Source organism: Carcharodon carcharias, chromosome 7 (genome assembly GCF_017639515.1).
Source record: "Carcharodon carcharias isolate sCarCar2 chromosome 7, sCarCar2.pri, whole genome shotgun sequence".
In the NCBI taxonomy this organism is placed as follows: Eukaryota; Metazoa; Chordata; class Chondrichthyes; order Lamniformes; family Lamnidae; genus Carcharodon; species Carcharodon carcharias.
Window position 1 is genome coordinate 19,931,958 of NC_054473.1, and position 13,711 is coordinate 19,945,668.

The 13,711-nt window shown below is 45.5% G+C and overlaps 1 protein-coding gene across 3 annotated transcripts in view; it reads right to left on the bottom strand.

Annotated features, from left to right (window-relative positions):
* The window catches only part of LOC121279658 (monocarboxylate transporter 5-like), a 68,117-nt gene that overhangs the window by 29,256 nt on the left and 25,150 nt on the right, over positions 1-13,711 (bottom strand). The window contains exon 2 of one of the 3 annotated variants that reach the window (XM_041190876.1): positions 4,356-4,409. The exons of the other annotated variants lie outside the window; for them this stretch is intronic. The gene's annotated coding sequence lies outside the window, so the exon portion shown is untranslated. The remainder of the gene's footprint in view (positions 1-4,355; positions 4,410-13,711) is intronic. 3 annotated transcript variants of the gene reach the window in all.

Below are 13,711 nucleotides of genomic sequence, written 5' to 3' on the forward strand. Positions count from 1 at the left end.
TGAACAACACTTGGGTGTGAGTTAGGACATGGGCAGAAGAGCATTGGATGATCTCAAGTTTACGGAGGGGAGAATGTAGAAGACCAACCAGGAGAGGCTGGAATATTCAAGTCTAGAGATAACAAAGGGGTACACGCAGTTTCAGCATCAGATGAAGGGGAGAAAGGGGCAAAGTCGGCACACATTATGGAAGTAGGCAATGTTAGTGATAGCATGGCTATATGATTGGAAGCTTATCTCGTGATCGAATATGGCACTAAGGTTGCAAACAGTCTGAAGCGCCAGGGAGATGGATGGAGTCTGTGGCAGAGATTGAAGATTCTGATTTCAGTTTCCCAATGTTTAGTTGGAGGAAGTTTCTGCTCATTCGTTACTGGATGGCACAAAAGCTGTCTGACAATTTCGAGACAGTGGTGTGGGTCGAGGGAGGTGGTGGTGAAGTAGAGCTGGAGGTTGTCAGTGTACATGTGAAAACTGCCGCTAGTTTCACAGAGATATAATCAGGCCAAATGGATGCCGAGCCAAAGGAAGTGAAGGGGTTATTAAAAGTTTCATCAAAGATTTAGGCTTTAAGCAGGCTCTTAAAGGGGATAGTAGTGCACTAGGGGCCAGAGATTTTGGTGGGGTGGGTTCCGGAGGAGGTAGTCAGAATGGAGGAGATTACAGAGATGGGAATGACAAGACCTTCAGGGGATTTTAAGAAACTGCTTTGTTTGCTGTGAAAATAAGATGTAAGTGTTGGGAGTTTCATTTCTTTTCTCCTAGGATCTCCATACTCTGTGCTTTGTAGAATTCTTGGATAGAGAGGCTTAAGGGCTGTCTCCTCTTATTTGATTTCTTTAGATAATTAACCAAATCTGTTTTGAAGGCTTCAATTGAACCTACCTCCACCGCACTCTCAGACAGTGCATCCCAGATCTTAAACACTCGCTGCATAAAAAAGATCCCCCTCATGTTGCCATTGCTAATCACCTTAAATCAGTGCCCTCTGGTTCTTGATCCTTCCATTAACTTCCTTCTCCCTAACTACTCAGTCCAAACCTCTCATGATTTTGGATACCTCTATCAAATATTCTTTTAATTTTCTTTTCTCTAAGGAGAATAGCCCCAGCTTCTCAATCTATCTACGTAACTGAAGTTGCTTCCCTGGAACCATTTTTGTGAATCTTTCCTGCACCACTCGAATGCCTTCACAGCCTTCTTAAAGTGTGGTGGCCAGAACTGGGCACAATATGCCAGCTGAGCTGAACCAGTTTTATCATAATTGAATTGCTTTTGTACTCTATACCCCTATTTATAAAGCCCAGGATTCTGTATGCTTTTTTAAATGCTTTCTCAACCTACCCTGCCACCATCAATGATGGGTGCACATATGCCCCCAGGTCACTCTGCTCCTTCAGCCCCTTTGGAATTGTATTTTTTATTTCATCTGGCCTCTTGCCACTCTTCCTACCAAAATGAATCACTTCTTTTGTCATCTCTTTTTGCTGTTTACTATTATCTGGAGAAATGTGAGAGACATTTGCTGTGACTACCTCTAATTTGGTCTCCCCTTCCAATGGGGTGCATACCATCTAGGCTCTCAGTAGCTTCCAGTGGTGACCTGTCCACTGATTTGACATTTATGGAGCCACATCACACCACGTTCCTCTAGGATTCATGCAAGTCACATAAGAAGGTGAGAAGATGGGGATGGGTTAAGTTCTAAAGGTTTGTTAAGTTTCTGATGAATCACAGGATAGAAGTCGCTACATGAATTGCCGATTCCAGTTTATCATTTACTCTTTGAAACAGAAATCTAGCCTCGACTTCACACTCATTGGCTAATAAGGCAAGTCATTCTTTTTGTAATTCATTCACAGTTGTGGGTGTCGTTGGCAAGGCCAGCATTTATTGCCCATCCCTAACTGCTCTTGAATTGATTAGCTGGGCCATTTCCAAGTGCAGTGAACAGTCTGAAGGAGAGTCATATGGACACGAAATGTTAACTCTGGACGGAATTTTCCGTGCCCAATAGCATCGGGCATCATGTCCGGCATGAGCAGACCACGTGGCGGGAAGTTCAAAATTGGTTTCATGAAGTCATGAAACCAGTTTGTGATCATCCGCTCCACCAGTCAATGGCAGGCCGCCTTTCCCACTGCCAGATGTTGGGAACTTCATTTTAATACATCTGCATATCATTATAAGCCCTGCTCGCTGGAATCATCCCCCCATGCTGGATCATCTGGGCACAACTGTATATAAGCGACGTGCACCTGCATTTCACTCGGGACTTTGAGGTTTGCTTGCCTACCTTACTTTGGTCACTCAGAGTCATCAGTGCCAGACTTCACAGGCAGCACCACATCACTTTTAGGGGGGGCTCACAGACAGGTCCCTATCCACCGGACCAGCCATAAGGCTTTTCAACAGCTGCAGGGCTTGGGCTTACTTGGGGAAGGGGGAGAAGTGGCCATAGGCAAGGGAAGAGGCTGCAGGGCTAAAGCTGTACTGGGAAAGGGGGGTATCCCAGGGTGTGTGTAGGGGCACATGTTGATCTGTGCAAGTGGCGTCAAGAGGGTGAGGGCTGAGGAGGCAGAGGGGATGGGGCCAGATGGAGATGTGAGGGTGTGTGTGAGAGAGTGAGTGGTGACGTCCCTTGAGTTGGCAGTGAGTGAGATGCCAGTGAATGTGTGATGGATTTGCGAGTGTGTGAGTTTAGAGTGGTGATGAGGTAATTGTCTTACCCTGGCTGCACGGATGAGATCATTCATCCTCTATCTGCATTGGATGGCCAACCCCTTCTGTGCAGTGTTGGCACTGATCACCACTGCCACCGCCTCCCGAGCCGGAGTGGTAAGATTGCTGGGACTCCTGTCCCCAGAGCAGAGATGGAGGACATCACATCGCCTCCGAAAGGCATTCCAGTGATGGATCGCTGAACTCTACACAGCTTTCAGGGCCATGCCTTTACTGGAGCAGTCCTGGGCTGCAAGCATTGAGAACTTAGTGCGCAGTTGCAGTTTAGATATGGCCCCGGAGTGAGGAAACAGTGAGGTAACGGAATGGCAGGTGATTCAGAGGCCACCCGCCAGTGAGACGGCATGTTTCCTGTGGCTGCATGATTAATGAGGCAGAATTAGGATGATATGATGTGAAAAGCCGCCATTGCAACCAGCAGGTAAAACATCCTTTTTCCCGCCCGCTACCACACTTAGTGCAAACCTGACAGGATTCCACCCTCTGTTCCTCTCTCCATAGACGCTGCCAGACCAGCTGAGTTTTTCCAGCATTTTCTGTTTGTATTTTAGATTTGCAGCATCCACATTATTCAGCTTTTATCTTAAGTGTTCACCTTGTTGCTGTGGGTCTGGTGTCACATTTAGGCCAGAGGATGGCAGATTTCCCTTCTCAAGGACAATTAGGGATGGGCAACAAATGCTGGCCTCGTCAGCCAAGTCCAAAGTTCGCAAAAGAATAATAAAAAAAAATTGCTTCCCTGAAAAGCATTAGTGAGTCAAATGGTTCTTTTACAACAATCTGTTAGCTACATAGTCACCATCACTGATGCTATTGATTTTTATTTAATATTTTAAAAATTAACTGAATTTAAATTACCCCGCTGCCATATCATTAAATCTAGGCCTTTGGATTATTAGTCCAGTAACATAACCAATATGCTACCATACCCACTATCTACATAATTCCCAGAATGACTCTCAGAATACCATGGTTAGACTTACTTGCCTATTTAAATCTCTAAATTAAATGCAAATGAGGAAACATTATGAGTTACTGAGAGAAATATAATTCCTTATTTAAAAAATAAGTTCCAGCCTAAGGTGTAAAAAGTTTGTTATTCATCTTGATTCGAATATAATTCCAATTGAAATACAAAATTACAACAGACCAAACAGTTTTCTCCAGCTGTTAGCTTGCAGATCATGAAATGTCATGTGGCATAGGAACCCAAATGAAAATTACAATTAAAATAGAGACCAGGCAGGAATATCCAAAGTATTCTACACTTTGTGAATAGATATCGTTACAGGAAAGGTAAATACCCTACGGCGTCTTAACATTTTACAATATTTACATGGCACAGTACCAAATGTCATCTATTGGTACCAAGTTGCAACCTATTAGTAATAATCATTTAACGTCATCATGTCAAGGTACAGTTACAGCAAATCGATTGCAAACCTGTGTTACTCAGCCTGTTGCCACATTCTTGTCCCCCCAGTTCATTCCCACTCACCAACAACCTTTTGGTCAGACTGACCACCACTACAGCCTTAACACTTTAGCATTATTAGGATGCTATTTGCAAGTCAATCAAACTTCATTTAAGGTCAAAGAATATTTTCACTCACATTAGGGTGAGGATGAGGTTGCCTCGGTCCCTAAGAGTGGTCACTTCAATTTACCTGTTTGAGAGAGAGAGAGAGACAGGGAGTCACTGACCTGAGGTCGGGACATGGTGGGGCCAGGATAGGCAATCTCAAAAGACATGAAACAACGGGCAGGTAGGGGAGAAAACAAAAGGGGGAGTTGAAGGAGAGAAGGATACAAGTTGGAAAGAGAAATCTTGAGAGTCATGATGTAGAAATGCAAAGAGGGACCCCAGAAATGTAATACAAGGGTGTTATGCTTTTAGAGTTTACTGATTTCTTGTGTTGTACAATAAAAAACCATGGAAAGGAGTTCCCGTGAGGTTGCGCTGGGTTTTATTTGGTGCAAATCCCCCATATCAGTCAGAGAGGTGAAAAAAAAATCAAGGAATTTTACGTGTAAACTGCACAGAGTACAAATCAGCTTTCCATGATCTTTTGCAATGGTTTAAAAAACTTTGGCCCAGAACTTCTGTTCCCTGGGATGCAGTCGGGGGGTTGTTGGGATGGTGGTTTAGACCCCCAGAAAGCCCCCACGCATGGACAACATGCCAATTGCCTGGGAAGTTCAAACTTCCAATCCCACCCCCCAGCTAACTCCACCCCCCACAACTACCCCACCACACTCCTGACTACCCCACCACCCCCCCACCCCGACTACCCTTCCCAATCCCCGACTACCCTCATGTCACCCCGACCACCCCCCCTCACTCCCCCGAATACCCTCCAAACCCCTGACTAACCACCAATCCCCCACTCCTGGCCCCCATGACCCATCCTGTCCCCTGAACCCATTCTATCCCCCCACGACCCATCCTAAGCCCCCTGAACCATCCAATCCCACCCCCCTCCACGACCACCATCCTATCCACATACCTTACTCACTTATCTTCTCTTTGGCTTCTCAGGAGTGTGGGGGGTAGTTGTGGGGGTGGGGTTATCTGGGGGGGTGGGAAAGGTAGTAGGGGGGCATTCAGGGGTTGGGGGGCTATTTGGAGGGGTTGGAGGGTAATCGGGGTTTGGGGGTTTAATCGGGGGTGGAGTCCAGTGGGGTGGATGTAGGGGGCCATGGGGTTGGAGGTCAGAATTATAGTTACTCAAGAGTAAAAAGTGCTTTTAATCTTTCTAATGTTTCCTGGATAACTATTCTGCTAAGAGAGTCAGAACCATCCCATGTCTCCAATTTAAATCGGAGTATCGGATAGTTTCCAGTGCAGGCTAATTGCCCATTGGAAGTTTGAACTTCCCAGGCAATAGGCATGTTGTCCTTGCATGGGGGCTTTCACGGGGTCTGAGCCCCAACTTGGCTTCTCAAAGTGGCTGGGAGCTTTAAAGTTACCTGCTTTCTGCCAGCTAGTGCCATAAAAAAGGGTGTGTGACTTCACTTCCCCTGACACTGCTACACTCCACAGAAGAGTCCCAGGAGCTGGTACACTGCACATTTCTTAGCGGACCTGAATTGGAAAGTCGGGCGAGAAATGTGCAGCTCCTGACTAAGGTAAGCACAAAGGAGCGGAGCAGCAATCTGACTGTGATTACCTTTCCTCAAAGGTTTTGGCCCATTGTGCTGGAAACCAGCCCCACCCATAAAATTGGCCATAGCCCAAGACTGAATTAACCACCATTGTGAGTTTCCACTTACTGTGCCTGGTTACAGGCCTTGAAGGAAACTTTTAAAATTAATCATTGTTTAAGCATTACAACACCAGTAGAGACATTTTAGAAACTTTTCGGTATTATATGTAAAGTTAATAGGAAACTGACCATTCTACAATGTAATTAGCAAATGGTTCTATAGATTTTATATAGAGTTTAAAACTCATTTTCAGTTGTTCAGTATCTCACAGGAAGTGGACCAGACATTCTTATTAAAAAACCTCATTTTGTTCAATGATAAACCTGTTTTCAGCTATTTTAGTCAAACTGCTCCAAGTTACCAGTCTCAAACATAACCAAGGAACAGATTTTAATGCAAAAGCAATTAGATAAAAAATACATTCTAGAACACTGCCCACTGGCACTGACTCAGGGAAAATCTTATATCCGGGGATATCCAAACGGGTTTGAACGGGAACCAGAGCGAAAAAAAATCATGTATCTTAAAAAAACTAGCGTACACTCAAGCACTATTTGCACCTGAATCACTGATTTTACCCAAGGCAGAAACTCAAGGCCCACCTCTGTAAGTGAGCCCTGGAAACCAGAGTATGACTTTATATTCCAGCTCTGGTAATGCGGCATTGCCTGAAGGCTCGACACAAAGTCTGGTTACTCTATTTAAGTTATGATATAAACTTTCTGATGAAAGGTACAATAACACTCTATGACAGTAATTTTAACTCTTTGACAGTTGGTGGTATTGTAAAATGGGCAATATTGAATCGGCTGCCTGTTACTTATGTTCCTTGTAGGTATCTGGATGCCCTGATTGAGGAAGGAATCCCATACATATGACACATATCAGGAATGCCATTCCCCTGCCCCAATCAGTTGTCAATGATAGAAACCTCCAGGACTATTCACAGGACTGTTAGCTCTAGTGCTACACAGGTGGGACTTTCATTCGGAACCTGATTCCAATTTCATCTGTATCATTCGAGTGTGGCCACTTCTCTGTAAGTGAATACTGCAATTCTTAGCTGTCTTATTTTGTGAAGCATCTCATGATAAAGGACCATTCAGTTGAACAAAACAAGGAAGAAAACAACAGAAAATATTTAGCAGAATGTCCTTGCCATCCAGTGGAGAATGTCTCCATTCAGTCAATACAGAGAAGCATTGACTTCACATATCAGAAACTCTGCCTCTAGAAAACCTCCCAGTTGAAGGAGGATTACATAGAGAAGATGGAAAGTGGAAATCCTTTAGTGGAGAATATTATTTAATGACATTCTGCAGTCTTTACGCAATGCCCATGCAAATGCATTTTTCCAACAGCAATCAGGAACAAGAATTGCAGCTTATTCCCCTCCCTAGCCCAGGTCCTGCGCACAAAAATAAATGCAGTGATCCTCTTGCCAATTTAGTTGAAATCAGTCAGGGGTGGCTCAGTGGGCAGCACTCTTGTCTCTGTAATCCAAAGATTTGTGGGTTCAAGTCCCACTCCTGAAACTTGAGCACAAGAAATCTAGCCTGAGACTCCAGTGCTGCGCTGAGTGGGTGCTGCACTAACAGACATGCTGTCCTTTGGATGAGACATTATACTAGGGTGTCAGCTGCTGTCTCAGGTGGATGTCAAAATATCCCATACCAATATTTCACAGAAATGCAGGGAATTACTCCTGGTGCCCTGGCCAATTTTCATGGCTCCATCAATATCACTAAAATAGATTACCTGGTTGTTATCACACTGCTGTTTTGTGAGAGCTTGCTGTGTGCAAATTGGCTGCCGTATTTCCTGCATTACAACAGTGACTCACTTCAAAAGTTCCTCATTGGGTATAAAGTGCTTTGGGATATTATGAGGTTATGACATGTGCTATATAAATGCAAATCTTTATTTCTCAGTGATGGTCTGTGACATTTTGATTTGCATAGTTCAATACTGCGTCAGACCACAAAGCCAGAAGAGAGTGGGAGAAATTATTTTTTTAAACATCAAAACTTTGCACAATGTTTGTGAAAGAAAAATGTGTAATATTTCCAACTGTTCAGTTTCTGGAAAGGACACTGCACCAGTGTGATGACACAAACTGTAATGTAATTTCTTTTGCTGCTATCCCACTCAATCTTTAGTGCTTGGGACAAGGGTTGTTGCTAACAATTATTCTATATGCTTAATTGCTGGAGGTCTTATGGCGCACTAGGTAGAATCCCTGCCTCTAAACCATGAAGATCTTGGTTCAAGTCCCACACCAAGATTTGATCGGCAAAGAAGGTATGTTCATAATGTGGCTAAATAGGTTAAGATTCAATCTGCAAATCCTTCTAACATTAGGAAGGGGGAAAGATTGAGGGCAGAGGTACAGGAGATGGGTTAGACACAGTTGAGGGCCCTGTCAACCATAGTGGGGGAGGAATCCTCAGCAGAGGAAAAAGGAAGACATGTTGGAAGCACCATTGTGGAAGGTTTCATCATCATTAGAACTGGGAGAATGAAATAAAGTCCTTACAGTGAGGAGGTTGAACTGTGGGAGTTGGTGAGCTTGTAATGAATAGTGGGAGATGGCCTACCCCCAGAAGTGGAGACAGAGAAATCAAGGAAGGGAAGAAAATTGTCAGAGGTGGACCATGTGAAGATGAGAGAGAGGTGGAAATTGGAAGCAAAATTGGTGAGTATTTCCAGTTCCAGATGAGAGCACAAAACACCTCATCTTTACAGCCTTCTGGACTCAACATTGAGTTCAACAATTTCAGACCATGAACTCTGTCCTGCATTTTGATTTTTTTTTCTCTAAGTGCCAGAATGTATCGTGTTCTCATGTTTTTGCTTTCTCATAGCGCTTACCTTTATTCTGCTATTAACTCCTACTCTGGACCAATGCTTTGTGTTTTTAATACTATCATTACCATTCCCTTTGCCTTGTGTTCCATGAGATCTTTGTCATTTAATCTCCCCCTCTCTCTAACCTGTCACTGACCTTCTCTTTTGCTCCACCCGCCCCTTCCCCTGTTCAACAGCCTAAAACCCATCACATCCCCACCTCTCTTCAGTTCCGAAGACGAGTTATATTGGACTCGAAACATTGGGTGGAATCATCCCAGATTTGCAAGAAGTACAGTCGCAGGTTGGTAAATCATTTTACCCGCCAGCCACAATGGTGGCTTCTCACGCCGTATTGTCCCAAACCCACCTCAATAATAATGCATTCCCAGAAAACACACCATTTCCATGGCAGATGGGCTCCGAATCACCAGACACGCCATCACCTCGCCGCTTCATCACGCCAGGCGCCATATTTAAAGTACAGCCACGTGCACACCTTCCAGTGCTTCCAGCCCAGGACTGCCGTAAGTAAGACATGGCCCCAAAAGGCAAAAAGACCGCAGCCCCGGGTTTAGTGACACATCCCTCGAGCGCCTTTTGGATGCTGTGGAGGCCCGCCACGATTTCCTCTGCCCCCCCCTTCTGGCCACAGGAGGGGCAACAACATTACCACTCTGGTTTGGGAGGCAGTGGCAGTGGTGATCAGCGTCAATGCTGCACAGAAGGGGTTGGCTATCCAATGCAGAAAAAGTATGAATGATCTCATCCGTGTTGCTAGGCTAAGGCAACCGTCTCATCACTCTGAACTCACACACTCACAAGGCCATCACGCATTCACTGATGTCTCACTCACTGCCAGTTCAAGGGACATCACCACTCAGTCTTTCACACACACTCTCAAATCTCCATCTGGCCTCATCTCCTCTGGAGACTGCCTCCTCAGCCCTCACCATCTTGAGATCACTTGTACAAATCAACACGTGCTCTCACACAAACCCTGGGATTACCCCTTCCCCAGTGCAGCCCTCACCCTGCAGCCTCTTTCTTTACCTGAGGCCACTTCTCCCCCTTCCCCAAGCAAGCCCTTTTCCTGCAGCCATACAAACCCACCTTATGGCTGGTCTGGTAGGTAGAGATCTGCCCGTGAGTCCCTCTAAAAGTGATGTGGTGCGGTCTGCAAAGCCTGGCACTGTTGACTGCAACTGCTGTCCAAAGAAAGATAGGCAAACACACCTCGAAGTCCCAGGTGATGTGCAGCTCACCAGGTGCATGTCACATATCAGCATTCAATCATGCTGACCTGGGCAGACGATCCAATGCGGGAGGGTGATTCCGGCGGGCTAGCCTTATAATGATATGGAGATGTATTACAATGAGGTTCCCGATGTCCGATGGCGGGCACGAGTGATTCCGCCTAGTAACTCCGTATATCTCTCCACAGATGCTGCCAGTTCTGTTGAGTTTTTCCAGCACTTCCTGTTTTTATTTCGGGTTTCCAGCATCCACAGCATTTTGCTTTTATTAAAAAGAGTCAACATGTGCTCCCCCGCACCCCCCACCCCCCCGCCCCGCTATCGTATTATGAAGCAAGAGATTTATGATTTAGCGTTTATGTTTTTATAGTGAGTGAACAAGTCCAGTGCTATGTCAACTGTGAAGTGATTTTGCAATAATGGATATGTAAAGCTGTCACTCTAGCATAAATACTGGGTTGGCACCTCCTCTGCTGCATCTGTCACACACTGCGCACTCTGTTGATATTGCAACATGCTCCTTAGAAGCCATGAGTATCTGTAGTATAATGAAGGTTGCATAAACAGGAACTTCCCACAGTGTATTATGGTGGGAAAGCTGAGTTAAAACTAATACACTTATAACTGAGAGGTCCATAATGTGAATGGAATGTACTTTTTTTGATTCGATCATAGGATGTGGGCATCACTAGCTAGGCCAGTATTTAATGCCCATCCCTAATTTTCTTTGAGAACATGGTGGTGAGCTGCCTTCTTGAACCGCTGCAGTCTATGTGCTTTAGGTGCACCCGCAGTGTTGTTAGGGAGGGATTTCCAGGATTTTGACCCAGATGACGGTGAAGGAATGGTGATATATTTTCAAATCAGGATGGTGAGTGGCTTGGAGGGGAACTTCCAGGTGGTGGTGTTCCCATCTACCTGCTGCCCTTGTCCTTCTAGATGATAGCATGGGTTTGGAAGGTGCTGTCTAAGGAGGCTTGGTGAGTTCCTGCAGAGCATCTTGTAGATAGTACACACTGCTGCTACTGTGCATCGGTGGTGGAGGAAGTCAATGTTTGTGGATGGGATGCCAATCAAGTGGCTGCTTTGTCCTGGATGGTATCAAGTTTCTCAAATGTCAGTAGAGCAGCACTCATTCAGGGAAGTAGAGGGTATTCCATCACACTCCTAGCTTGTGCCTTCTAGGTGGTGGACATGCCTTGGGGAGTCAGGTGGTGAGTTACTCACTGCAGGATTCCTAGCCTCTGAAATGCTCTTGTAGCCACAGTATCTATATGGCTAGTCCAGTTCAGTTTCTGGTCAATGGATGTTGATAGTAAGTTTTCAGCGATGGTAATGTCATTGCGTATCAAGGGGCAATGGTTAAATTGTCTTATGTTCGAGATGGTCATTGCCTGGCACTTGTGTGGCGCGAATGTTACTTGCCACTTGCCAGCCCAAGCCTGCATATTGTCCAGGTCTTGTTGCATTTGGACATGGATACTGCTTCAGTATCTGAGGAGTCGTGAACGGTGCTGAACGTTGTGCAATCATCAGCGAACATCACCACCTTATGATGGAAGGAAAGTCATGATGAAGCAGCTGAAGATATTTGAGTCAAGGACACTACCCTGAGGAACTCCAGCAGTGAAGCCCTGAAACTGAGGTGACTGACCTCCAACAACCACAACCATCTTCCTTTGTGCTAGGTATGACCCCAACCAGCGGAAAGTCTTCCCCCTGATTCCCATTGACTCCAGTTTTGCTCGGGCTCCTTGATGCCACACTCGGTCAAATGCTGCCTTGATATCAAGGACAGTCACTCACACCTCACCCTGGGAGTTCAGTTTTTTTGTTCATGTTTGACCCAAGGCAGTAATGAGGTCAGGAGCTGAGTGGCCCTGGCGGAACCCAAACTGACGTCAGTGAGCAGGTTATTGCTAAGCAAGTGCCACTTGATAGCACTGTTGATGACATTTTACTGATGATGGAAAGCAGACTGATGGGGCCGTAATTGGCCGGTTTGGATTTATCCTGCTTTTTGATTACAGGACATACCTGGGCAATTTTCCACATTGCCAGATAGATGCCAGTGTTGTAGCTGTACTGGAACAACATGGCTAGAGGCACAGCCCTAGAGATAATGCTGTAACCAAGAACCTAATAATATGAAGGGATTGTAACAGAGTGTGGCAAAACTGAGAGCTTGACAAGAATTGAATGTCATGCATAAATTGTCTCATTAAGAAAGGGAGACCAAATCCACTGCCTTAAATTATGATAAATTCTTTTTCTAACATGATATATTCCCAAAAAAGCTTTTAAAACAAGGTTATTGTTTGCAGTAAACAACAACAGAAAATGCTGGAAAAACTCAGCAGGTCTAACAGCATCTGTGAAGAGAGAAACAGAGTTAACGTTTCGTTAACTCTGTTTTACACTCCACAGATGATGTTAGACCTGTTGAGTTTTTCCAGCATTTTCTGGTTTTGTTTCAGATTTCCAGCATTCGCAGTATTTTGCTTTTACCTTCTTGCTTAAAGTCATATGTATCACGCAGTCAAAAAATATCATGGATGTTACAAAGTTCAAGATCATATATCCATTATGTTACAACTTTAGACTTTCTCTCAAACTTTTAACCAATCCCATGTCAACAGCTAACATACGTAGATTTTCATCTCATGTGGACTAGAATGCATATCCTTAGATATCTTCTGATGTGAAAGCCTGTATAACAGAGGTAGCAATTATCCTTCTATATGGGGTTAGATGGCTCACCGTGTCCTCCTTTCATTTAGGGAGAAGGTAAATTACATCCTCATGGGGCAGAATTTTGTGAGTGGCGGGGTCTCCCAACCTGCCACCTGAAGAGTTGGCAGGGAATGTATCCTCTCTGATATCGGCTGCCCCGCAGCCATTTCATGCTCTATGGAGCGTTAATTGGCTAGAGATGAGATTGCAGCCCCTCACTCAGTTGGAAGTTCCACCTCAGAGAGCTGCTGGCCAATCTGACTGGCCGGCAGCGCTATAGTCCCAGCAGTATCATCGAGGGCGGTGGCCACTGTTCTGACTACAAACAGTCCCCAGATTCTAAGCCTCAGAGCCAGGAAAGAGGTAAGTGTGGAGGTCTCGTGGCAGGGGTAGGAGGAGAAGCCTGGGGAATGGTGGGGGTATGGGGCTGTGATGGCAAGACCAGGCGGAAAGGGAGCACCTGGGGTATGGGGGAGGGGGGTGGCAGCAGGGGACAGACCCTGGGGGGATGGAGGTATCTGATCTGGAAAGGGGGCTAGTGATGGAGGCCCCCCACCCTCCACCCCTGCCACTTTCCTGTCCAAAGTCCGAGCTGGATGATCTGCCAGGCATCCCCTCCCACCAATCCTGAGCTCCTCCCACTGACCAGAGACTTGTGACCAGGTGAGAAGCTGTCCTCAGGTGGCCAATAATTAGCCACTGAATGGCCTCACCTGACCCCCCTCCTCGTAAAATTGTGGACAGGTCAGAAACAGTTGGGAAGGCTAACCAGCGAATTTTACACCACATCCCACCCATCCCCACCCACGGCAGAGGGAACATAATGTCCGGGCGAAGACAATTGTCAAATTGATTAATATTTAAGATATTTGTGGGGACAAGGGCTGGATGGCTTAGATGGCTAGTGTGTGGTTCAGAGTAAAGCC